Here is a 23919-nt window from a genome sequence, read left to right on the forward strand (position 1 = left end):
CGTGAGGCCCCTTGGGCCCAAAGCAAACAATATTTATATAGAAGGGAGTGGGTTGCTACATAAAAGAATTTACAAAATTCAAAATCAAAACACTTGTACTCTCTATGATTTCTAGAATATCCCAAAAATAAATATTTGACAAATCGAGCATCAAACTTGTCTTTATTTAGGGAAAAATTATAAACAAAGAAAACACATCCAAAAGCTTTATAAGAGAAAGAGAAAATTAGGGGCAATCAAGAAATAATATATAACGAGTCTTCTGATGCAATACAGAGGAGGGTAATCGACTTATTAAATAACATGCAATTAGAATAACATCTCCTAATAAGATTTCGAAACCCTCATATTAAACATAATAGAACGAGCAACATCTAACAAGTGATAATTTTTTCTTTTAGCAACCTACTCTGTTGGGGCGTACAAACGCACAAAAATTGATGGACAATTCCATTTCCGGCACAAAAAGAGGATAGGGAACTATCATAGTAGTCAAGGGCATCATTAGATTGAAGAATACCAATCGAAATACCAACTGATTTTTTATTTCTTGATAAAAAAAGTTTAAATACATGAGATACTCTGAACCTGTCTTTTAGTTAAAACAATTACGTGACTCGAAAACAATCATCAATAAAACCAACAAAGTACTTAAACCCTTGAACATTAGTGGTATGACATAAGCCCCAAACATTTGAATGTATTAAAGCAAAAGGACTAGAACTCCTATTATTGCCTCTAGATGGAAAAGATAACCTATGGTATTTACAAGGTTCACATGATGCTCACTCAACCTTATTTGACAACTTTGAAGATAGTCTTAAGGAATGTATCTACTCAAAGAAGCATAACTCAATCTATAATGCCATTGGAGATTAATAGACTAAAAGAGAGCACATTGACTTGGAACCAACCTCAAATTGTTCATGCATTGGGGTGATGAGGTGTTTGAAAAAGAGCAACTTGGGGTTTGGGTGTGGCCCATCCCCATCTCAAGTATGAGTCATGTTTAGTCTATATATCAATCACTACTTCCTTTTACATTCACACCACCCTTATAAATTGTCAATTCTCCTCTCCCAACCAATTTCATATCTCCATGCATTTCTCTCTCCCCCTCCAAACTTCTCTCTGCATACACTCTCTACCTCCTGTGTGTTTGGGCATTTGGGATAGGTCGTTAATAAGTAAAACATAAGCCACCTTCCTAAACTTGTTTCTCAACTGTATTTCAACTTCTATTTTTGACATAACAAGCTTCATTTCCTGCATTTTTTTTTTGTGCCTTTTTTCAATACAACTTCTTTGTTTTTTGCCACAAGATTGGTGAGAATGCTTCCACAAAAAACCACCACCACCACCAAGTCTTTGATATCTCCATAGATGTGCTTCCTCATCAAAACACCTCCAAATGCTTCAATGGCGATGGCCGCCTCAAGCGAACTGGTACTTTTGTACATATTAATTGCCTCTCCTGTTATTGCATTTTCAGTCCTGAAATAGAGATGAAGCTTATGTTGGATTTTCTTGATGTGAATTAGGAACTGTTTGGACTGCAAGTGCCCACATAATAACAGCTGTGATTGGTTCTGGAGTCCTTTCTTTAGCATGGGCTATAGCTCAGCTTGGATGGATTGCTGGTCCAGCAGTCATGTTCTTGTTCTCCTTTGTAATTTACTACACTTCATCACTTCTAGCTGACTGCTACCGCTCTGGCGACCCTGTCTCCGGCAAGAGAAACTATACTTATATGGATGCAGTTTGATCCAATCTCAGTAACCAATTTAACAGTTTTCAAGCTTTTCTAGTCATTTTAGCATCTGGGGTTGTTTCAGTTGTTCTAAAATGTCATTTTTGTTCATCTTTTTATCTCATTTAGGTGGAGTTAAGGTCAAGGTATGTGGGCTAATTCAGTACTTGAATATTTTTGGTGTCGCCATTGGATACACTATTGCAGCTTCTATTAGCATGATGTGAGTGAAAATCTGTATTGCCTTCTTTTGGCTTTCCAATCTTAATTTGGACTAATGGGTCTGCTGAATTTCAATGGGCAGGGCGGTGAAAAGGTCTAATTGTTTCCATGAGAGCGGGGGGAAGAACCCGTGTCACATATCAAGCAACCCTTATATGATCATGTTTGGTATAGCGGAAATTGCATTTTCTCAAATCCCGGACTTTGATCAAATATGGTGGCTCTCAATTGTGGCCGGGGTCATGTCCTTTACTTACTCTTCAATAGGTCTTGCACTTGGAGTTGCCAAAGTTGTAGGTATGGATGTTGCTTTAATTTGTGCCAAGAAAATTGAATGACTTCATCTGTTTGAGCTGATGAATTGAGCTTTGATCTTCATATCTATGGCAGCTGCTGGAGGTTTCAAGGGTAGTCTCACTGGAATAAGCATTGGAACTGTAACTCAAACCCAAAAGATTTGGAGGAGCTTCCAAGCTTTAGGCAACATAGCTTTTGCATACTCATATTCCATCATCCTCATCGAAATTCAGGTAAAAATAAATAAAAAAATTATCAGTTGTAAAACTCATGGAAACCAAACCAAAAAAAAAATAAAAAATCCCTGAAGCAGTGACTAATCCATGTTGTGGTTAACAGGACACCCTCAAGTCCCCACCATCAGAATCAAAGACAATGAAGAAGGCCACCTCAGTAAATATTGCGGTCACAACAGCTTTCTACATGCTTTGTGGGTGCATGGGGTATGCAGCTTTTGGGGACCTTGCACCTGGAAACCTTCTAACCAGATTTGGCTTCTACAACCCCTTTTGGCTCCTGGATATTGCAAATGTTTCCGTAGTAGTCCACCTTGTTGGAGCATATCAAGTCTACTGCCAGCCACTTTTCACCTTCACTGGGAAATGGGCAGCCCAAAAATGGCCCCACAGTGACTTCAGCACCAAGGAAATCAAAATCCCAATCCCGGGTTGTAGCCCTTATAGCCTAAACCTCTTCAGATTAGTGTGGCGATCGGCTTTTGTGGTTGCAACCACTGTTATATCCATGCTCCTCCCTTTCTTCAACGAGGTGGTGGGAATCCTAGGGGCATTCGGCTTTTGGCCTCTAACAGTCTATTTCCCGGTTGAGCTGTATATTGTACAGAAGAAGATACCCAAGTGGAGTACCAGATGGATTTGCCTCCAGATGCTGAGTGTTGCTTGTCTAATCATTTCAATTGCAGCTGCTGCTGGCTCCATTGCTGGCGTAGTGCTCTATCTCAAGGTTTACCACCCATTCAAAACCAGCTACTAATTAATAAAAAATTAGCCCATGTCTTTTCATCGATTGATCAACAAAAACAAATGAGAGAAAAGGCGAAATGTTTATATTCCAGTTCAATGTCCATGACAAACCCCTACAATGGTTTGGGTGTGGTTTCTTTGTAGTCTTTTATGTTCCCTCCGCTTTTTTTTACTTCACCAGTCGCCTGTTTAATGTGTCAACGAGAGGCAGGACTCTGTATGTAATTCGGCATGTGGAATTCAAAGCATGAGCCTCCAGCTCTTCTCACCTCTCAGTTCTAATCTAAAGGGAAATCTTAGTTCCTTTGTGTAATAAGCATATTATTAATTTCTGCTAAATTTGTTCCAAAATCTCAATGAATTGTGGGTGTTGAAACCTTATTCAATATGATATCAAAAGCTTTGGTCCGTAGGGATACCGGGCTCAAGTCTCTCGGCTAATTATTAGCAGACCGTATGTAATGGAGTTGATCATTTGCTCCAAGGAATTTGGCCACCAAGGACAATCTCAGCATACATTCAGTTGCTTCATATGGTAGGACGAAATGGGATTTGCATTTACAGGAATAAACTTATATAGGTAGCCACAACATGAACATGAACAGGCTAACCAATATTGCATCCATCAACAAGTAAAGAAAGAGAGGTCAACAACATCCTCTTGAGTAAGCTTGTAACTATGTCCTCAAAATCACATCAACAACAACCTTTTTGTTTTGGGTGTCTACTTTTACTCCACAAAACTATAAGTAGGAAGATACACTAAGCGTTTACACTCAATTCCTAATTCCTACTCGGGCATAAAAATGGTTGTGAAAAACTACGATAAAGAACAAAAATAATAATAGAGAGAAGAAAATGAAAGAAGGAAAAAAAACACACACACACAAAGTTGTTTGGGTTCAAGTTGACACAATGAGAAATGACGAATAAGAACTTCCACTATCATCAAAAGATACTACAATCTTAAAGCCCCCAAATCCTAAAATCCCAATCACACCCAAAGAAAAGATACCCTCCCTCTCTCACACACAATCAAAATCTCTTCCTATATGTATATATATTTCATAGTAACATATTGTGTAATTATCAAAAATGTCATTTTTTTAAAAAGAATATCTCACAATAAAATGTTTATTACTTTATAATAATCGAAAACTCTCTTATAGTAATATATCTTACTAGAAAAATATCAATAATTTTTCAATCGGCTTCATTTTCAACTGCCAGTTAGTCCTTATAATGACACCTTTAAATCGTTCCATTGATGATGCCAAAAGGATAATCGAGAGGTGCACTCATCACCAACCAGTCTTGGTGCAGTGTTGGGTTGCCAAACTAGTAAGTTTATTTTGGAAGGCTTCGCTTTCATCGTCAGCACATGCATGTATGTGTGAAAGCGTTTTACAGAGGCTTGAACCACCAAGCACCATTCAGGGTATTCAATGGGGACGACAGTGGTCGGTTCAATAAAGATCTCAGGAAAAAGAACCCGGAAAAGGACAGTTTTTACAGAGAAAGAGATGCTGCAATATATTGTTATATAGTTGGGGAGTCTTGATTCTCCCTCCCAACACCAGTACAATCAAGTGTCCCCTTTCTATGAATTTTCGTTGGAATGTGTACATGTTTGGTTAATCGTGCTCTCATCGAATCCATTGAGATTCCGCAAAATTAAGGGAACGTTTGAAACACAGAATTTGATGTAGCATTTCCCAATGCTTCCAAAGATATTGTAATTCATATCATAATCACGATCACAATCGTACTAAATGTTGACAAGTGAGCTTCAACCAGAATTTACCTTCTCAAGGTCACATGGTCTCTTTGGGTAGAAGAGTAGTATTTCTTCAGGAACAACATGCTTTTCCCCTCCCAACAAATAGTCAATTTAAGTGATATGCTTATGGAAAAATCATCCAAGGAATTCAAAATAGCTCCTCTGAGTTAAACTTGTTCTAGGCTTCCTATATATCATTATATCAAACTAAAATTAAAGCAAGGTCCAATAAATGAATCAATGAGACAAGTAGTCTAATATATTAAATAACAATAGAAATTCAACTGAACATATGAGTAATTTGACACATCAAAATAGAAAATTGCATTAGCAATATAACAACATATCAAATGAAATGATTATCAGACAGAATTATTATAGAACAATTATTTTGATAGGTAATTATTATAGAACAATTATAAAAAATTCAAATATATAGTGAAATCCAAAACATAGAACATAAACAGTAAATCAACTGAACACTTGCAATCCATCGTCTCTAAAAAAAATGGAGGCACGTAAATTTCAAGTGATATACTAGTAGATGTGATTACTAAAAAATTGAAGCATATAAATTCTAGGTGATATGCCAGTGGAAGTTATCAAACATCAAAAAGCATCAAAAAGTTATTTAAGTGTTTAATATGCTTCATATGTTGGAACAGGTAACGATATAATTCCTTTAAGCACAACCAACAGCGTAGTGACTGATATCCAATGATAATTTTACTAATCATAGCATAAATTCTTGACTAGAAGGTTAGAATAATTTGGACAAGTTAGATATCTGATAGAAGTACCTTAAGGAGGTTAAAAACCTTCTCAGCAATGTACTTTTGTTAAAGATTAGCACCTTTCTGCTGCACCTTATCAGGGTGGATGCACAAAGTGGCCTTTCTATAAACTTTTTTAACTGAAGCAGCAGTAATCAAATCAGTCAAAGAAACAGGCTGCCAACCACATTCAGGCCATAGTACCTGATCATCATTCAAAAACAAGAAGATCCAATTGTTACAACCATTACAAGTTTACCACAACAAAAAAAAAAAAAAAAAAAACAGATTGAGAACCCATTCACCAGATAACAAAATATCTTCATAAGTAATCAGTTAAAGACGACAAGTGCTTGAAACAATAGCAAGTTTTAAACAATCATTGATTAATACCCTTGAGGTTTTTAATACTTGACACCCAAAACAATGATAATAAATACTTGACGTCCAAAGAAATAATCAGAATTTAGGCTGAGAATTTATTTATTTATTTTAAAAAAAGAAGACAAAAATAGAACTTCAAACTATGCCATGGTCAGGAATAAACCACAAGTGATGGAATAATAAGAATAAACTGAAAAATCTTGAAGGCATTTCTCATCTCCTTATCCCTCCTCCATCTAAGAAAATAAGAACATGATCAGAAACAAGTCTTGGCAGAATGCTCTAAGTCAAACCACTGGAATGATTCTCCCATCCTTCAATAACTAGAAAACAGTCCACCAACCTAGAGGCAAACTGATCATTTAAACCACCACTCCATGTAAAGAAGCCACCAGCCAGAGGGTGATTTTTCAGCTCTAGCTCCTCTATAAATTCCAAGAGGTGTCTCATTGTTGCCAATCTTCCTTGATGGTTCCTCCTTTCCCCAGGAATCTCATAACATTAAAATCCCCTCTCTAAAGGCCTCTAATATCACATAACTTCATCCAGAACTCCTCTCCCCCCTCATTTTGGACTAGGCCATAACCCCCTGAGAACATCCACACAAATTTTTTGTCACAGTTTTTAAAACCACAGAAAATGGAAAGGCATCCATTTTCATTCCAATAAACTCAAGACCTGATTATTCCAAAAGACCAATATACCCCCTTCAGGGCCTCTAGATCCAACAAAGTTTTAAATGTTATTGTTTTCCATTGTGCATAGGATCTAGTAACCCTAGGAATAGTTGCATGCACCTAATGAGATTTAAGGCATGGGAACAATGTGATCTTTAATTCCCTTCAATCATGATTGAAGAAATGGATGCATTACAAAAGAAATGTTACTTGGAACTAGTTGAGCTACTGGAGGGAAAGAAGATGGTTGCAAGTGGGTATTCACAGTGAAACATGAGGCAAAGGGTTTTGTGGAGAGGTTTAAAGCAAGATTGGTGGATAAAGGTTATACACAAATGTGTAGTTTATCAAGAAAAATTTGCACCAATGGCAAAGATAAAATACCATTCGGGTCTTCTTATCCTTGGCTGTAAACTTGGACTAGCCTCTTCAATAATTTGATACTCAACAAGTTGGCCATTCGAGACATCTATACTCCAACTTGCGGAGGAGTGTCGACTGTTGACAAGTATATTCAAAGATTTCCAAATTTCATATTTGTAATTGACCATTTATTTTAGGGATTAATTATTTTAATTTGCATTTGCAAGGAGCATATTTGTAGTTGTCATATTTAGTTCCTTGATTATAGGAATTTGATTATTATTATTGCTACTAGATAAGAATAGTTTATAGGGATTTGTTTTAGATTCTTCCTTGTATAGCTTGTTTTAATCCTTGTATAGTTTTATCTTCTTGTTCATAAACATTGTACGATCTATGAAGTAAATATGCAGATAAATTCTCTCCAAATCAGCAACCTCCTCCCACCTTCCTTCTTTGCTGACCCTTTCCTTCAGGAAAAACCAAGGCAAACCTTTTTGCTTCTGCACATAGAACTGAACACATAGGAAATATATCATCCTCATAGCTAAGAAGTTGTAACTTCTAGCTTCGCCCTCCCTCTAACCACACCTTGTTGAAATCCTTCAAGTTCTCAGTCTAGTAGTAGACATCCATCCTTTCCAAGAGAATGGACAACCCTTTTCTCTAAATCTAATCCACTTTGACAAGTCATGACCCCTCTCAGTGATTATCAACAATGCTTGCCTTTCAAAAGCTCAATCAAAATTTCAATAGATTTTTCAATCACAAACCAGCTTCTACCTCCTTGCACCTCCATTATATCACTCCACATAATGAGCTCAATCGAATTACCTAGTTTTCTTTCAAATTTCAGGAGGTTAAGGATTGTGTAGAGCCAAACAACCAAAAATGAATTCCACTGGTCACCAATCTTGTTTGTCATGGACCCAACTCAAATTCCTAGGTGAACATATCAAGCCAAAATTAGACGCCACCATTGTCCCAAGCAAAAAAGCTTACCTTCAACAGAATGAAGGGGTCCAAACAATCCCAAAAGGGAACACCTCGATTCTTCCATCAAATAAATAGGAAGAGAGAGATTTAATAGAGAATTTGTCACACTTCCAGTTCAGCCAAACCATTTATCCTCTACACCTTACTAATTGTCAATGTTTGCAATATCCTAAAGAAAGTCTCCACCCCATCTAGCTCCCAATCATAAAGAGATCAGCAGTAAGTTTCAAAAGAAGAGGAAACCTACTTATTGACCTTGCCATCAACTGCAAGTTTGAAGAGATTAGGAAATCTTCCCATCAACATAGAGTAACCACCCCAACCATCATATTAAATTGGATCTTTTGCCTATTCCCCATCTGAACAAGGTGCAACCTTGAAAACTCCTCCCAACCCTTTCCATGTGATCCCTAAAACCCCATCTTGTATCAACCTCCCTCTTCCTAAGATTCTCCTACCACCACTTTCCTCTAAAAGCCTCTCCACAACCATTTTCCCAATAAGCAAGCTCAAATCTCTGTGATAGAGTATGACGATAGAGCAAAGTTTTTAAAGGCGAAAGCGTAAGGCGAGCCGTTTTTGTGTTTGTGAGGCGAGGCGTAAGCCTCGAGGCGTTGAGGCGTAAGCTTTTTGAGCCTCACTTTATATAATTAATTAATATTTTAAAATATATAAAATAAAATAGCATAAATAAAAACATGAAAACAATTCATTAGAATCATAAAAAAAACATACTAGTTCCCTACTTTCACAAAAACCCATTACAAATTCATAAAATAGATTATAGATTCAACTATACTAATAGTTTCAAACTTTAACAAAAAGCCATAACTAAGTCATGAAATAGAAAATAGAGTCAACCATAATAATAGTTCTAAACTTTTACAAAAAATCCATAACTAAGTCATGAAATAACAACTAGAGTAAATTGTTTCAACTTAAATCCTCCTCTCCAAGGTCATCATCATCCTCATCCAATGTATCAATAGTAGGAAAATGTCCACTATCATGTATCCCCATTTCATTTAAATCTTCATCTTCATCAATTGGTGTCAAATTCAATTCCTTCTATTTGCCTTTGCCTCCACTTGTACCTAGCATAAAGTATTAATTATTTGTAAATATTAAAAGTTTTTTTTATTAAATTTTAATCAAATTTATGATTTCAATTTTTGAGTACTTACTTGGTACTTCATTATGTTTCCTTTTGTAGGAATGTGAAGAAACCATATGATCCGATGATGCTTGCGTCTCTTGGGAGTTGGATGACACAACTCTAATGGCATCAACATTGAATAATTCATTATCTTGAAGCCAACAAAGATCAAGGGGGAGGAGGGGATCTTCTTTCTCCGCAATCCATTCATCATCGGAATCAATCTCCTCTACCAAGATTGGATCAACATTTTGTTTCCTTTGTAGACTTCGCTCTCTCAATCTAGTGTTGTACCTTACATACACTAGAGCATTCAACCTTTGATGTTCAAGTCTATTTCTTTTTTTTGTATGGATCTACAAATAATAAAAGAAACAATTTTATGTGTTAAAATGAAATAAAGTTCTCTAACATTGAAATAGAAATATATGTATAAAAATTTACAAAAATAGAAGTATTACCGATTCAAATGTGCTCCAATTTCTTTCACATCCCGAAGCACTACAAGTAAGGCTAAGGACTCGAATAGCAAACTTTTGCAACTCCGGTGTTGAACCCCCAAAACGTTTCCACCAACTTGTAGGACTTCTTAATGTTCAAGAATCAATTGCAATACGACTCCCAAATTCACCCATTGCTTGGTCATATGAGTCCAACTGAATGTCAGATTTTAAACGTTCTTGATAATCCAACATCCTATCCATGCATTCAAATAATCCCTTCCTCACCTCATCAACATTAGAGAACTTATCTCCATACCGCAATTGAGGATTAAGATAATAGCCTGCTGCATGTAAAGGTCGATGAAGTTGCGAAGTCCATCTTGCATCAATTTTTCTCCAAATTGGGCCATATTTTCTCTCCATGCCTCCACAATTAAATGCAATCTTCTCCTTAGCTGAATCCATCAACTCATAAATATAACCCATGGCTGGTCTTTCCTCTTAATCAACCTCTCTCAAGACACTAACTAATGGAACAATGGTCTTTATGCAAAAAGCAACATGAGGCCAAAAATTTGGATCAAACAACACTGTACTTCGAGTTTTCACACCTTCTACCTTTTTAGCCCATGTGCTTGAACACCATTTTTCTGAGGAGAACATTGCTATAAGAGCTTGATTTTGCTTATAAAGACTTTGGAGAGTAAGAAATGCAGTAGCAAACTGTGTGATTGCTGGATGAATAAGTTCATGATTTTTTGTAAATGTTCTCATCAAGCTAAGAACCCAAGTATGCTTATATATAAACTTCACAACTTGCCTAGCTCGAGAAAGTGTAGTAGCATGAACATTTAGCTTTCCAATATCCTCCAACATCAAATCAATGCAATGAGCAGCACAAGGAGTCCACCACAATCTAGTCCTTTTTTCCATAAGCCTCATTCCAGCATTCACATAATTAGAGGCATTATCAGTGATGATTTGCACAACATTCTCCTCTCCAATTTCTTCAACCACCTCATCAAGATATTTGAACATCAATTCCCCATTTTTTATTGTATCAGAAGCATCAATTGATTTCATAAACCAAGTGCCAGCAGGACTATTCACCAAAAAATTGATAAGACACCTACTTTTTCCATCTGTCCAACCATCTGACATAATTGAACATCCATATTGTTTCCAAGCTTTTTTGTAATCTTCCATAATGATACTTAGGTCATTTACCTCTTCTTTAAGAATCCATGTCCTCAATTCGTGCATAGATGGAGGCTTAAACCCGGGCCCAAAGTTTGCAACAACATCTATCATAGGAAACTAATAAGGATCATTCACAGTGTTGAATGGGAGACCTTTTGAATACATAAACCTACCAATTTTTCTACACACTTCCTTCCTTTCTTCTTGCTTCCACTTTGAATTCAAAGTACTTTGTCTAGGTTGTGAAGTGGTAAATTTATCCATGGGTCCCCTAGGAATAAGTTCCCCACTCCCACTTACACTCCCACTCCCACTCCCTAATGTCCCTATTGTTTTAGACAAGGCACTTTCATGCATTGAAGTTGGACCCATACCAATTTCTTGGAGCAATTCATTTCTCTTCGTTTTTTGATCCTTAAAATTAGCCAATGCCTCTTTACATTCCAATCTAGCATCTTCACTAACTTTGTTGCATGGTTTCATACCATGATGAGTTCCGGCTAAGTGATGCTTTAGTCTATTCACCCCTCCCGTACATCTTTGATTGCAAAATTTACATCTTAAATATTGCTCTCCAGAAACTTCAATCACATACTTCCACACAAAATCCTTTCTTGAATTTTTCGAATCGGAGGAACTCATTCTAAAAAAAATCACCAATAATAATATACAAATTTCCATATAACAATATAATTGACTAAAAAATAATACCAAAGCACAATTGAAAGAAATTTAAAAATGAAATACAAAATTTAATTGGTTTAAATTAAAAAAAAAAACCAATTTTTTTTAAAGGAGTTTAAAAATTATACACATAAATTTTAATTGGAATTTAATAATGAAATAAAGAAAACTGAGGTGAGAATTAAAATTAAACCAGAAATAAAAAATTCAAAATTCACAAATAATTATCTTTTAAATAATTTTAATTATATTTGTTTGTTGATACTATAAGCAAACATATAAAAAACTTCAAAAAAAAATCTTATTAACAAAAGGCACATCTGATTTGATAATTAAAAAAAAAAAAAAAAAAACTGAAAAGCCTACTGGGAAAGAGAGAAAAGTGTGGACTGGAAGTGTGGGCTGTAGACTGCCGAGAGAGAGCATAAATAGATCTGATGTGAGAGAGAGAAAAAAGGGTTTAAAATTTAAATAGATATACAGCACATTTGATTTGATAAAAAAAAAAATTGGATGAAGAGCCGACGCCCGTGTGGATTGCAGAGAGAGAAACGAAGAGGGAGAAACCATGGAAGAGGGAGTTCGCAACATACCTGGAGATGAACGAGAGGGTTGCCGCCGGAGAAGATGCACCGCGATTGGTCGCCGCCGAGGGTGAGCACTCCGTCACCGCTTGAGTCGTTGGAGGTAGGGTTTCGTTTTGGGTTTGTTTTCAGTCGGGACTGGGGTTTTAGGGATTACTTAGGGTTTTTTTTTAAATCTCTGTTCATTGCCACATCAGATCCGACGAAGCGTACGCCTTCTTCTTGGAGCGTGAAAGGCGCGATCAAAGCGCGCCTCAATCACGCCTCACCGGAAAAGCGTACGCCTTTCAACTGTTTCGTTTTATTTTTAACACCTCAACACGTTTTCGCTGCGCCTCGCCTTGAGGCGCGCCCCACAAACGCCTTTAAAAACATTGCGATAGAGTATGATGTATTGCACAATACTTAGTAGAGTTAATAATGGAACCTAAAGTTATTAGCTTATTTGATCCTTAATGTTTACTCCTTAAAATCCCAAGTTCTTAGAATTGAAAATAAGGAATTCCAGAGATAACAATTCCATCACTTCACCCTTTTTGCAATTTATGCCACCCTTATCGCCGCCTTTATTTTTTTATTACCCACTAACGGAGCAAGTGGGACAGAATCCAAGAAAAATTTTGTTCGTGTTTTCCTTTTTTATCACCTTTTTCTACATCCAACCATCATTGCCAAATCTGGAGGTAGTAAAAGAGGTGGTAAAATGATTGCATGCATAGCATTTTTTTTCTTTTCTCTAAAGCCTTCTTGATGATGATGCAGTCAAATTAAGGTGCCCTTGGATAAATAAAGGGGTAGTTTGAAGTTGAGACAGTAAGGATTAGGGTTTACAGACATATAGAATGAAGAATTGGGATGTGAATTCTCTAAAAGGTTATCAAAGAGATCGAAAATATAAAAAAGGCACAGATTCACCTCAATAGATCAGATAGAGTTTTCTCAATTTAGAATTCATGGAATCTAACAGTCACCACAACACTTTATGTGATCTTCCAATAGAATTTAATAAATGACTATAATATCTATATTCTAGTAAATGTCTTGAAATGAAAAGAAATAAACCAATACAAAGTTTTACTAAAGATATTGCTTAAAGTTCAGGTTCTTAGACAGTGTTTGACAAAACTAGTTTTAGTACTGAGCATTATTACAGTTCATAACATCAATAAGTTTAAACCATTGAAAAGTATATTTTTTTTTAGGCTAATAGAATGCATGCAGATCTGAACACAGTTTAATTTGATGGAGCAGCTTTTGCAATAAAAAATAGTTAAGCCAATTATAATTCTTACAAGAGAGAGGATCACAAATGATTAAATGTTACACAAGAAGATTTCACTTTGGAAAGAAAGCTACCTCCAAAAATTGAAGAAAGATCATCAACAATATTTGTTGTTGATGATGCTTTTCTCATAGTCGATGATGCACTTGCAGATGTTCTTGCCACTTCAGGCCCACGCCTATTCTGAAATTGGGTATCAAACATGGGGTCCTGAAATAGACAGTCAGAAAATCAATCAGACAACATTGAGACAAGCAAAACACGAAATGCAGATCTACAATCCCAGGTTCTCACTGAAGAGTTAGCTCTAGGCCTTGGCGCACTGCTTGGTCGAGAACCCATGCTAAAGAAAGACTCAAGATCATTTTCATTCTTTTGTTGGTTCACTCTAGCAGCAGCAGCAGCCCTTTCTCGAGAATCTGCTGCAGCCTTTCAACAGCAGCTCGTTCTGTTCTAAGCCGCATTTCAGCTTCTGCCCTTGCAACAGCAGCTCTCTCACATGCTTCCTTCTCTCTTGCTTCAGTATTTGCCCCTTCCCTGGCTTCTGCAGCAGCCTTTTCTGCTCTTTCCTTTGCCTCTGCTGTTGCCCTTTCACGAGCTTCAACTTGTGCTCTGTGAACTGCAGCTCTTTCTGCACGCTCTCGAGCTTCAGCATTTACCTTCTCAACAGCAGCCCTTTCAGCCTTTAGGCGAGCTTCAGCAGCCGCTCTTTCACATGCTTCCTTAGTAGCCCTTTCCACAGCTTGTCTGGCCTTTTCCCCTTCCCTCTCAATCTCCCTTGATCGCTCCCTCTCCTTCTCAAGTCTCCTCTGTTCTCTTTCTTTCTCCTCCCTTTCCCTTACAATTTCCCTTGCTCTCTCAAGTCTCCTTTGTTCCCTCTCTTCCTCTTCTCTTTCTCTCTCTTGCCGCTCGCGTTCTAATCTCTCCCGTTTTCCTCTGATTGCTCTCTCCTGAGCATCTTGCATTGCTTTCACATCTCTACCCAACTGACCAGCTTCTTTACTTCTAGAAGCTTTTGCACTTTCTCTCTCCCTTATTCCCTTTGCATGCCTAAACTTAGCTTCAGCTCTATCCATGGCCTCCTTCATAGCAGCAGCAGATGCAGCAGCAACCAAGTTTGTCTCAAATTCATCACCATAAAGACCCTCTGCATGGCCATAACCATTATTCCGAGTCCTACCCATGGCAAAATCTTCAAGTTCATCATGCACATATTTAAACACATTCAGCAAGAGAAACAATCAGCCCTAAATGTCCACAACAATCAACAAGATAACACTGGAATTTGCCAAAAAAAAAAGATGTAGAATCATATAGAGATGAGAAACGAATTTCATGTGAACATACTAGGAAGAACCTCCCCTCAAGAAGTATTGCTCCGCTTCAAGTGAGTTGTGTTCTCCCTCTCCAAAACCCACCAGAAAACCAGTGAACCTGAGTTCTCCTTCTCCCCTTGAAATCAATGAAAAATTCCTCTCTTTTTCTCTGTATCCTCCTTTCTGAACGGTTTTCTCCTCCATCTAAAAACCAGCCCCCTAGAATCCAAAATTTCCCCGCTGAAAAATCAGAATCCCCACTCTTTCCTTTTTCTCTGCCACCTCTGTCCAGATCCTCTCTCTCAAAACGTGGAATGAATCCTTAGCTCCCAAAATCCACCATGCTGAATCCTTACTTACCCTAAATGTCTTCTCTATATAGAAAGGTCAGCCTTGTGTTCAAGCTTCTGCCAACCAAACTCCTCCAAGCCATGGCCAATGGCAGCAGTAGATAACTTGGGATGCTGAATATCCTGAGAGTACATTTCTCAATAGAAACCAGTAAGGGCAACAGCAAAGCTGAACATAGCTTAAACAGTGTATAATAAGAAAAAAGGGTAGTCTCGCTCCAATCTCTTGCGGTTTCTGGAAGATTCTTGTTGTTTATATCAATCAGATATTCAATAATTCTACTTCCGTGTCCCTCTCCTTTCAATCTTGTGGTCTCGATTTTGGATTCTCTGGAATCACGATGAACCTCCATTGCAATGCCACTTAATGACCTTTGCAGCTTGCTGCCTCTACCTACATTAGCTCTGGTCTGTGCATCCAACAAATCAGTCATGTGAAGCCATCCAAGAGTAGGCTTGGTGACTTGAGGATTCTTGGCTTTGCAGTTTTTTACAGTCTTTAAGTTTCAGTTTCAGAAAATTATCTAAAACAGACATTGCTTCAATACATTAAAAAGAGGTCCAAGAAGGAGCTGCATGTGCACCCCCAAGTGGCTCAAAGATGATCCCATCCTTGGCTTGCTTTGTATGCCACCTCCTGTTTCTGTTCTAGGAATTCTCGATGGGAGTGAAACTTCGTTCAATTCTGCCAGAAATTTGAATCCAAATTCCCCCAGATGAGATTCCATGCTTTCATCAAACAATATGTCATTCAACTCCAAATCACCATGGGTCATTCACGGGGTAACGGTCATGGTGAAGATAGTAAAGTCCTCTTCCAGTTTAAATCACAACTTTGTACTTGGCTGCCCAATCCCTTTTCTTTCTGATCTTCTCAACTAGATTTCCATCAGGCAAGTGATGATAAGATATGTCACATGCCTGTTACAGAAGAAACCCAACAATCTAATCAGATTCTCATGTCTTGCATTGCCCATTCGGGTTATGAATTCTGACGCAGTCTTCATTCTCTCTACTTTCCATTGAATCTTCTTTACCAAGACTGTCAGGCCTGTGGTAAGAACCGCTTCGCAAACTGAAAAGGATACAGGTGGTGTTGTCTCCATGGATTCTGCAGAACTGAAAAGCACATTATTCTCAAACCAAACAAAAGAAATGAGAAATGGACATTCCAACATCAAGCTCACAAACAAACATAGAAATTAACCAGATTCAAAAGGAATACTTTAGTAGATACATCCAGTCAACAAATAACACCCAAACATAATAGAGAAGAATGATGAATAGTGCGAAATAGGAAAGAGCAGAGAATACGGAGTAAACTTTCCTGAGAAGTATTTCCTAATACACTTCTTTTGCTCTCGGGAAACCAGAAAAATCCCCCAATATGCCTATAGATATTGGGGAGAGAAACCGAGAATAGGAAAATAACCTTCCAAGGTAGAATGTAGTTGAAAGGAAATCAGATTATTCTCATACAAAACCAAAGAAATGAGAAATAGACAACTCAACATCAAGCTCACAAACAAATATAGAAATCAACTGGATTCAAAATGAATTCTCTAGTACATACATCCAATCAACAAATAACATCCAAACATAACAGAGAAGAATGATGAACAATGCGAAATGAAAGAGAATATGGAATACGGAGTAAACTTCCCTGGGAAGTATTTCCCAATATACTTCTCTTGCTCCCGAGAAACCAGAAAAATCCCCCTATATGCTTATAGATGGTGAAAAAAGAAACCCAGAATGGATTTAAAAAATGTGAATAGGAAAATAACATCCTAAGGCACATTACAGTTGAAAGGAAATCAAATTATTCTCACACCAAACCAAAGAAATGAGAAATAGACAACCCAACATCAATCCAACAAACAAAAAAAGAAATCAATCTGATTCAAAATGAAATCTCTAGTACATACATCCAATCCACCAATAACACCCAAACATAACAGAGAAGAATGATGAATAGTGTGAATTGGGAGAGAATAGGGAATTTACAGTAAACTAACCTAAGAAGTATTTCCCAATACACTTCTCTTGCTCCTAATAAACCTGAAAAATACCCCTATATGCTTATAGAAAGTGGAGAAAGAAACACAACAGGCACAATGAAGCATATATATTAAAGCACCCAAGGATTATATCGAACATAGATATGATCTTCAATAGCATAGATGTCCATAGAATTTTTGAAAGTGAGTGAGAGAGAGAGCGTACCTGGGTAGCAAGCTAAACGCCGTTATGGAAAACAAGGTTAGCCCAATAACAGATTCCAAATAATCTCATGTTCCACAAAGAGAAAGCACAATCAATCAAACAAAACCCCATTTAAATCAATATCAAAGATGATGTCCGGAATGTTGGATCCCCCACCAAGATCCTAATTGCTTTTGCATGAATTGGTTCAATGAATTCCATTGTTTGGAATCATGAAGCTCGTTCATGCTTGTTGAAAATCGAGAAAATCAAGAAAATTAGTCGAAAATAGTGAAGATGCATGCCCGAAGGAAGGTGACAGCAAAAGATTTATTGAAATATGGATTTTAATGTCTATGAACTCCTAAGGATGGGATTTTAAAGAAAACAAGAGTTATTTTATGGAAAAGATTTTGAAATCCAAATTAAAAATGTGTAAGTTCACAAGAAAGAAATAAGTAACAAGATGAGGATGGTGAGCACCAAGGTGGCCACTATATGGGTGGAGCCTGGAGATGTGACTATGACTGCATTGCCGGCGGTGAATCCCTAAATACATTCTGCTTTCCTTTGGCACTTTCTAGGGCTCCCTGTTATTCAAAGTTTTGATGATTTCTGGTGAGGGATGAAGAGTTCCAGCAGCTCTGAAGCCAGTTTCCTCACGGTGGCTCCGGGAAAGATAACCAGATTGCATATGGTTCTGGCTGAAGTCGGCTGAAGAGAGAACGATCTGGAGGAATTCTAGAATCTAATAGCTTTTCCCAGGTGAATGCTTTGATGACATGTACTCTATAGCTGCAATAGCTGGTGAAAGCTCCACCATAGAGGGCAAGCATGCTGTCATCTGTTCTTGATGCGAGCTGCCATTTCTGCAAACTTCACTATGGTTGTCAACAGAATTAGGATTTAGAAAATCTTTAAATCAAAACAGAAATTGGGTGATTCAGCTTCAATATAGAAAAAATGCTAAATTTCCAGCATGAGGATGATAAGAAGACATGGGGGATCTGAAAATTATTTGAAGCAGCTGAGGAACTCGAAAGCATATACATTATGAAGTCAATATTCTCCAAGCCCATGATCACTTGTCCATTCCCTGACCTGATGCTCATAACTCAATATCTCCAATATGAAATTTCTAGGTGCTCGTGCTCTGGAACCAGTGACTATGCTACTTAGTCTCTGTTTTTGTGCTGATAATTGAACTTTTCCTACAATTTTCTCTTCTGCTTTTCGAGATTCTCTGTGCTGAAGGAGGCCCCATGATGAGTTAGAATTATCCTCTTTGGCAAAAGCTCCCTTAGTAAAAGAAGTGGGAAGAGGGTCCATTTTCCCATCAAAAGCTCTACGGATCCCATAACAGTTTCAGAATTCTGAAGCAATTGGTCTCTAGGCTGGACAAGAGAACAAGATTTACGTGTGATTCTAATTTACGCATCAAGAATGAGCTGGTGATTCCCTCGGTGACAAATGACAGCTTGATTTGACATTTTCTCATTTTCTCGTTCCATGTGACTGCTTCTTTCAGACATTAAGTAGTTGCTAACATCAGGTGCAGAAGGTAGATTCACCCACCTGTTTCAATTTTTGGAGACCCATTCCAGATCCAAAGATAGAGCTTTCTATCCCTCTTGCAATTGAGAGTGCAAATTCTGCAGATTCTGGGGAGTCATCTCAGCTTGGACAGATAGCAGGTGTTTATTCCGTGCATGGATTTAAAGTCGCTCCAATTCCTCATGGATTTCAGAAGCTCAGTGAGCTCCAATTCTAGCTTTTCAAGAGAGCCCGGTGGAAAGACATAATCATCATTAGGGGGAGCTCATTGGCACCCGGGCTGAAAATCTGAGAGAAGCTTTCGAGCATGGGGTGGCCATGGAAATACCTACAGCTGTTCCCATGCTTGCAGAACCCCTTATTGAAGTAATGGCAGACCTTGAGGGGAAATTCAGGCAAGCGGGGAGACCTTCATCTGATTCTAGTATTCAATGCTTGTTCAGCGTAGTAGTAACTCCCCGAGAATTCTGAACCAACTGAATTCTCTAACTGGTCCTCCATAGCCAAGAAGTGGATTTGGCTCTGGAGGCGAAAATCATCCGGAACAGAATATGAGTACCTTTGAGGGACAAAATCCCCCAACTTATGAACTTGCTGCTGATCACCGTTGACTTGGGGATCCAAGTAGGAATTCCCAGGCGGAGGTGATGGAAATGGCCGAGCTGAAGCAGGCGAGAATGGTGTGAATTGTAAGGGAAGATCCGAAACAGGTGAAAGGTTCACCTGAGGAGGTGAAATTGGACTGGAAACAGCAGGCTTTAATGATAGCCCGAGCTCGGTCTTGGCCTCATTGATCAAATACTGTATCACATTATCAGGACTGAAGGCCAGCCGGATCATCTTATGCTCACCATGGTCTTGCAAGAGAAGATAACCGATAATTTTAGAGACATTTTCGGGTTCTAGCTTCTGAATTCTATTATAAACAACTTTGGTAGGCTCTGAAAAATCCATATCAGTATCAACCTCACAAACCATGAAGATAAACTCAACTGTGTTAGAATACTGATCCTTCCCGAAACCTTTTTCAATCGATTTTGTAACTTCCTCAACAATCTCCATTGATGATACTTGTGGCAAGCTCATGGTTTATAGATGATTGAAAGAGTATCTGGTGGACAGACTGGGACAACATTTATCACTCAGTCCTTCTAATAAGAAGGATTCAATGTTCTTCATTCTGCTCAGAATCATACAAGAGCTTTTCACTTGAACCCTGCAAGAGGAACAGTCTATCTTTCCCATCCCATTATATAGCTTCCACACCTTCACAGTATTATCACAGCCACACTTCATGTCTCAATCAGTGGGTTTAAAAGTGGGTAAATAAAAATAAATAAATAAATAAAATAGGATAAAACAGAATAGAAAGAATGAAAATCACTAAGAGATTAAATCTGCTTTTAAACACCAACAGAGAAGCGACAAATTGGGAACTATAAAGAAATCCATGAAGCACCCAGAATCAACAGCAACATGTGGTCTTTGATTGGCCACTCTAATCATCCAAACGAATATCAATAATTGCAAATGGAATAAAAATAGAGAGGAACATGGATTTTTAAATTGAAGAACTTATCTTAGGAAGACGCAGGCTGGCGAATATCCTCTCAAGAATCCCAGAACCAGTGAGGTCCTCCCCTGCTCTCCTCCGCTTCCTTCAGACCTCTCTTTCTCTGTTCTGCTTCCTTCTCCCTCCCCCATGCGTGCTGAAAATCCCCATTTTTCCCTCAAAATCTGCAGCCGTATTGATGTCCGGAATCCCTTGTGGCCCCCTTCTATGGCTGTGTGATGGTGAGCCTTAATGAATCAAAACTCCCTCTTCTTTTAGATGTCGGCCATGTCAATCTGCCATGCCCATCCTGCAATTGCCACATTTTTCTTGGAATCAATCTGCCACTCCCTCTTGAAAAACCTCATTTTTCTATTTCTCTAAAATTCTCAAAAACGACCGAGAGAGTTCCCCTCTGAGAAAATCCCCTGTTCTTCTCTCTTTATTTATATGGCAGCCCACTATTATATGGCTGTGTGAGGATCCCCAAAATTCCCCTTAGTACCGCCAGCATGGGGAATGTAGTAACGACCACCTTACTTTTTCCATTAGATACAGTTCCATAAGTACCCGAACCAAGTTCTTTTATGTATTTCCAGGTCAGAATTTTTATAGTCTGCAGCACTCTAGTGGCTAGAAGATAGTAAAATGCAGCCAGGTCACTAGATACTCCACCAATTAGCTTAGAGCCTTTATGGCTTTCTTTAATGCAAACTTTTTCATCAATGCTTAAATCAGATGGAAGGTCTAGTTGGATTTCTTCTTTAGGCACATGATCATTTCCTAACTTGGTTGCATTCCTAGTGAGAGAACCAGATCCCATTCCATTCCATTTGTAAGCTTCTAGGTTTGAGTGTCCATCTATGAGATCTAAATGCCTTGATTGAGACTCTAGTAGGGCTTCAGAAACTTCAATGTCAACATGAGAAGAAAGTGCAAAAGGTTCCACTTTTTTGGATGATAACAATGAAAGATCAAATGGAGATGCAACTCCACCTTGTAAAGTATGGGCACCATCACAATGAGTGCTTAATGACTCAATACCTGCTTCCCTATCTGACAGCTTACTGTTCCTTTGCTATAACCTGGATAATTCGGAAGGGCAGAAATACTGTCTACTTTCAGAGGGCTCAATGAGAATGGTTGCCTTGAATGATAACAACCAGATTCGCAATTTGTAAGCACTCTGTGACAATTCTGGTAAGGGTTCTGATAAGGGACTTCATGTATCCCACTACCAGAATCAGTTAAGAAACCGTCCCTCAGTGGGTTCTCAACAGCATTACGAAACAAGAGGGGTAAGTTGCCCATGCCAGCATATGCACCATGGTAGGCAAATTTACGTTCCTTAATATTTGGGCTTCCATATTTGGACGCAAGGATACCCTGGTCTCTTATGTTCTCATTGGTATATTGGAGATCATGGGAGCAAAAGTGACTATTTAAGCTAGAGTCCATCATTCTAATCAATCCTTGAAGTGTATGGGTGTATGTGCAAGACCATGGCTTCAAATAATTTGGATGGTATGATCTCATAGAGTACCCCTATTTTATTATGTTTGGGTTTGGTTTGAGCCCAAGACAGCATCGCCCTGACCAAGACCTTCCGTCCAACCTCAAATTTCGATTGCTACATCTCAGAGAGATTACTCTGATGGTTCAGCATGTGATATAAACACATCCGATGATTTCTGGTATCACACAAGCCAAACCAATGCTTGCGGATGCCATTCTGAAGATCACCCCCCAGCGCCCTATCTCTAGGAGACGGGATTTTCATTGGAGAAGCACTTCCCACCATCTCATTGCTGCAAGGAAACAACAATAAACCAGTCTTCCCCGAATCATAATTTGCAGGACGTGGCATGTTTTCCCTGTTGAAATTAATCCATGACATAAGGTCTATGTTTCTCGAGTCCTGCTTAGCATTAGAACCACTTGACACCGAAATGATACTTGAATTACATGACAGCTGTGGAAACTGAACCACCTCACTGGTTGTATTTGAAATGCCTTGATTCATTCCACCTCCATAACACCCAGACAGCCTCAACGAACACTGCCTAGGACTACTCCCATCCACCTTTGTATTTCCATTCTTCTAAATATGTCCAGTATCTAAGTGAGAAAAAAAGCAAAATACAAATCAAGATACAAGCCACATGAAGAAGCTAGACCAGAGTGTCAGACTGAATGCTGCAACCACAAAGTCCATAGCATGGTAACAGAATATTCACTTTGACCAAACTCAAACAACTGGCTTATTGTACCAGTGCTAAAAGTTTATTCAAATCAAATTTTTATTTTCTAAAGATGAAATTTAAAAACCAAGATTATTTGAATGGAAAAAAAAAGTTTGAAAACCTAATTCAAAATATATAAGATCATAAGGAAAATAAAAGACAAGCACTAAGAGGACAATGGTGTGCACCAAGGTGACCATGCTGGAGTGGGGCCTAGGAGTGTGGTTGAGACTGCATTACTGATGGTGCTGCTTTATTCTGAATTTATTCTGACAAGCATTGCAACTCCTTCTAGGGTCACCAAACCGGAATGGTCTTCCCAAGACAGCTATACTGATATAATAGGAAGATATATCCTAAAATTAACTGCTGCTGAACACCTCCATAACCAGCATTCTTATGTCACTGTGTTCTGTATGCTTGACCAGTTTACAGCTGGACCGTCTAAGCAAACGTCTGAGACAAGTGCAGACCAATGTTTGGTACCCGAAGATCATAATAGTTTCCAAATGATTTTGATTCATTTGGCACTTTCTCAGTTTCTTCAGACTCACCAAGTCTTACTAGGGATTCCAGCATGGTAAGTAAGAAAGGAAGTCCAATTCTGGCAAGGGATTTTTGTCAGCTCGGGAATTGAAAATAACAGCTGCCAATCAGTTTGCCAATCAAGGCATAATCCCCACTTGATTATCCATATCAACCCCCATGCTACTTACATCTTCAACTCGATTAGTGCCTACCTTGTTTCCGGGGAATTTCTTCTTGTGTGCCTTGCTTTTGAAGCGAGCTCTATTTGGTTTGGCTTTGTGCTTTCGCTTGACGGGTTCTTTTGGTTGGGCAGGCTCCTGATATTTCGAGAGTCCTTCAGATTGAGACTTGCGGACCACACCACTGAGATAATCCATCATGCTGAAATTCGCACTAGCGAAAGTAGGGTCACGAGAACCTGTAGCAGCGACCATTTTATCTACATCTAACATCATCAATGCAGTTCCGGGAGGAGTCGCAGACTCCCAAGCATATTTAGAAACAGCATAATTGGCATTTTCTCCAAGAAACCAACATCTGCCTGGATTGATCTCTGTAATGCTAAAGCTGACTTTGGATCAGATGCTGATACCCTAT

General features: G+C 38.3%; 1 long non-coding RNA gene and 2 pseudogenes across 1 annotated transcript; 1 reads left to right on the forward strand and 2 right to left on the reverse strand.

Moving 5' to 3' along the window:
* LOC117923029 overlaps positions 1-3621 on the forward strand; it is a 21176-nt pseudogene extending 17555 nt beyond the window's left edge.
* Positions 1-14812, reverse strand: part of LOC117922852 — a 21092-nt pseudogene extending 6280 nt beyond the window's left edge.
* On the reverse strand, positions 9039-10525 carry LOC117922854. Its single transcript, XR_004652566.1, has 3 exons — positions 9843-10525; positions 9410-9737; positions 9039-9319 (listed from the first exon to the last, which is right to left on the reverse strand). It is a non-coding gene; the product is annotated as an uncharacterized LOC117922854 (long non-coding RNA).
* Positions 14813-23919: the final 9107 nt, after the last annotated feature.

The sequence above is a fragment of the Vitis riparia genome, chromosome 10, assembly GCF_004353265.1.
Source record: "Vitis riparia cultivar Riparia Gloire de Montpellier isolate 1030 chromosome 10, EGFV_Vit.rip_1.0, whole genome shotgun sequence".
Lineage (NCBI taxonomy): Eukaryota > Viridiplantae > Streptophyta > Magnoliopsida > Vitales > Vitaceae > Vitis > Vitis riparia.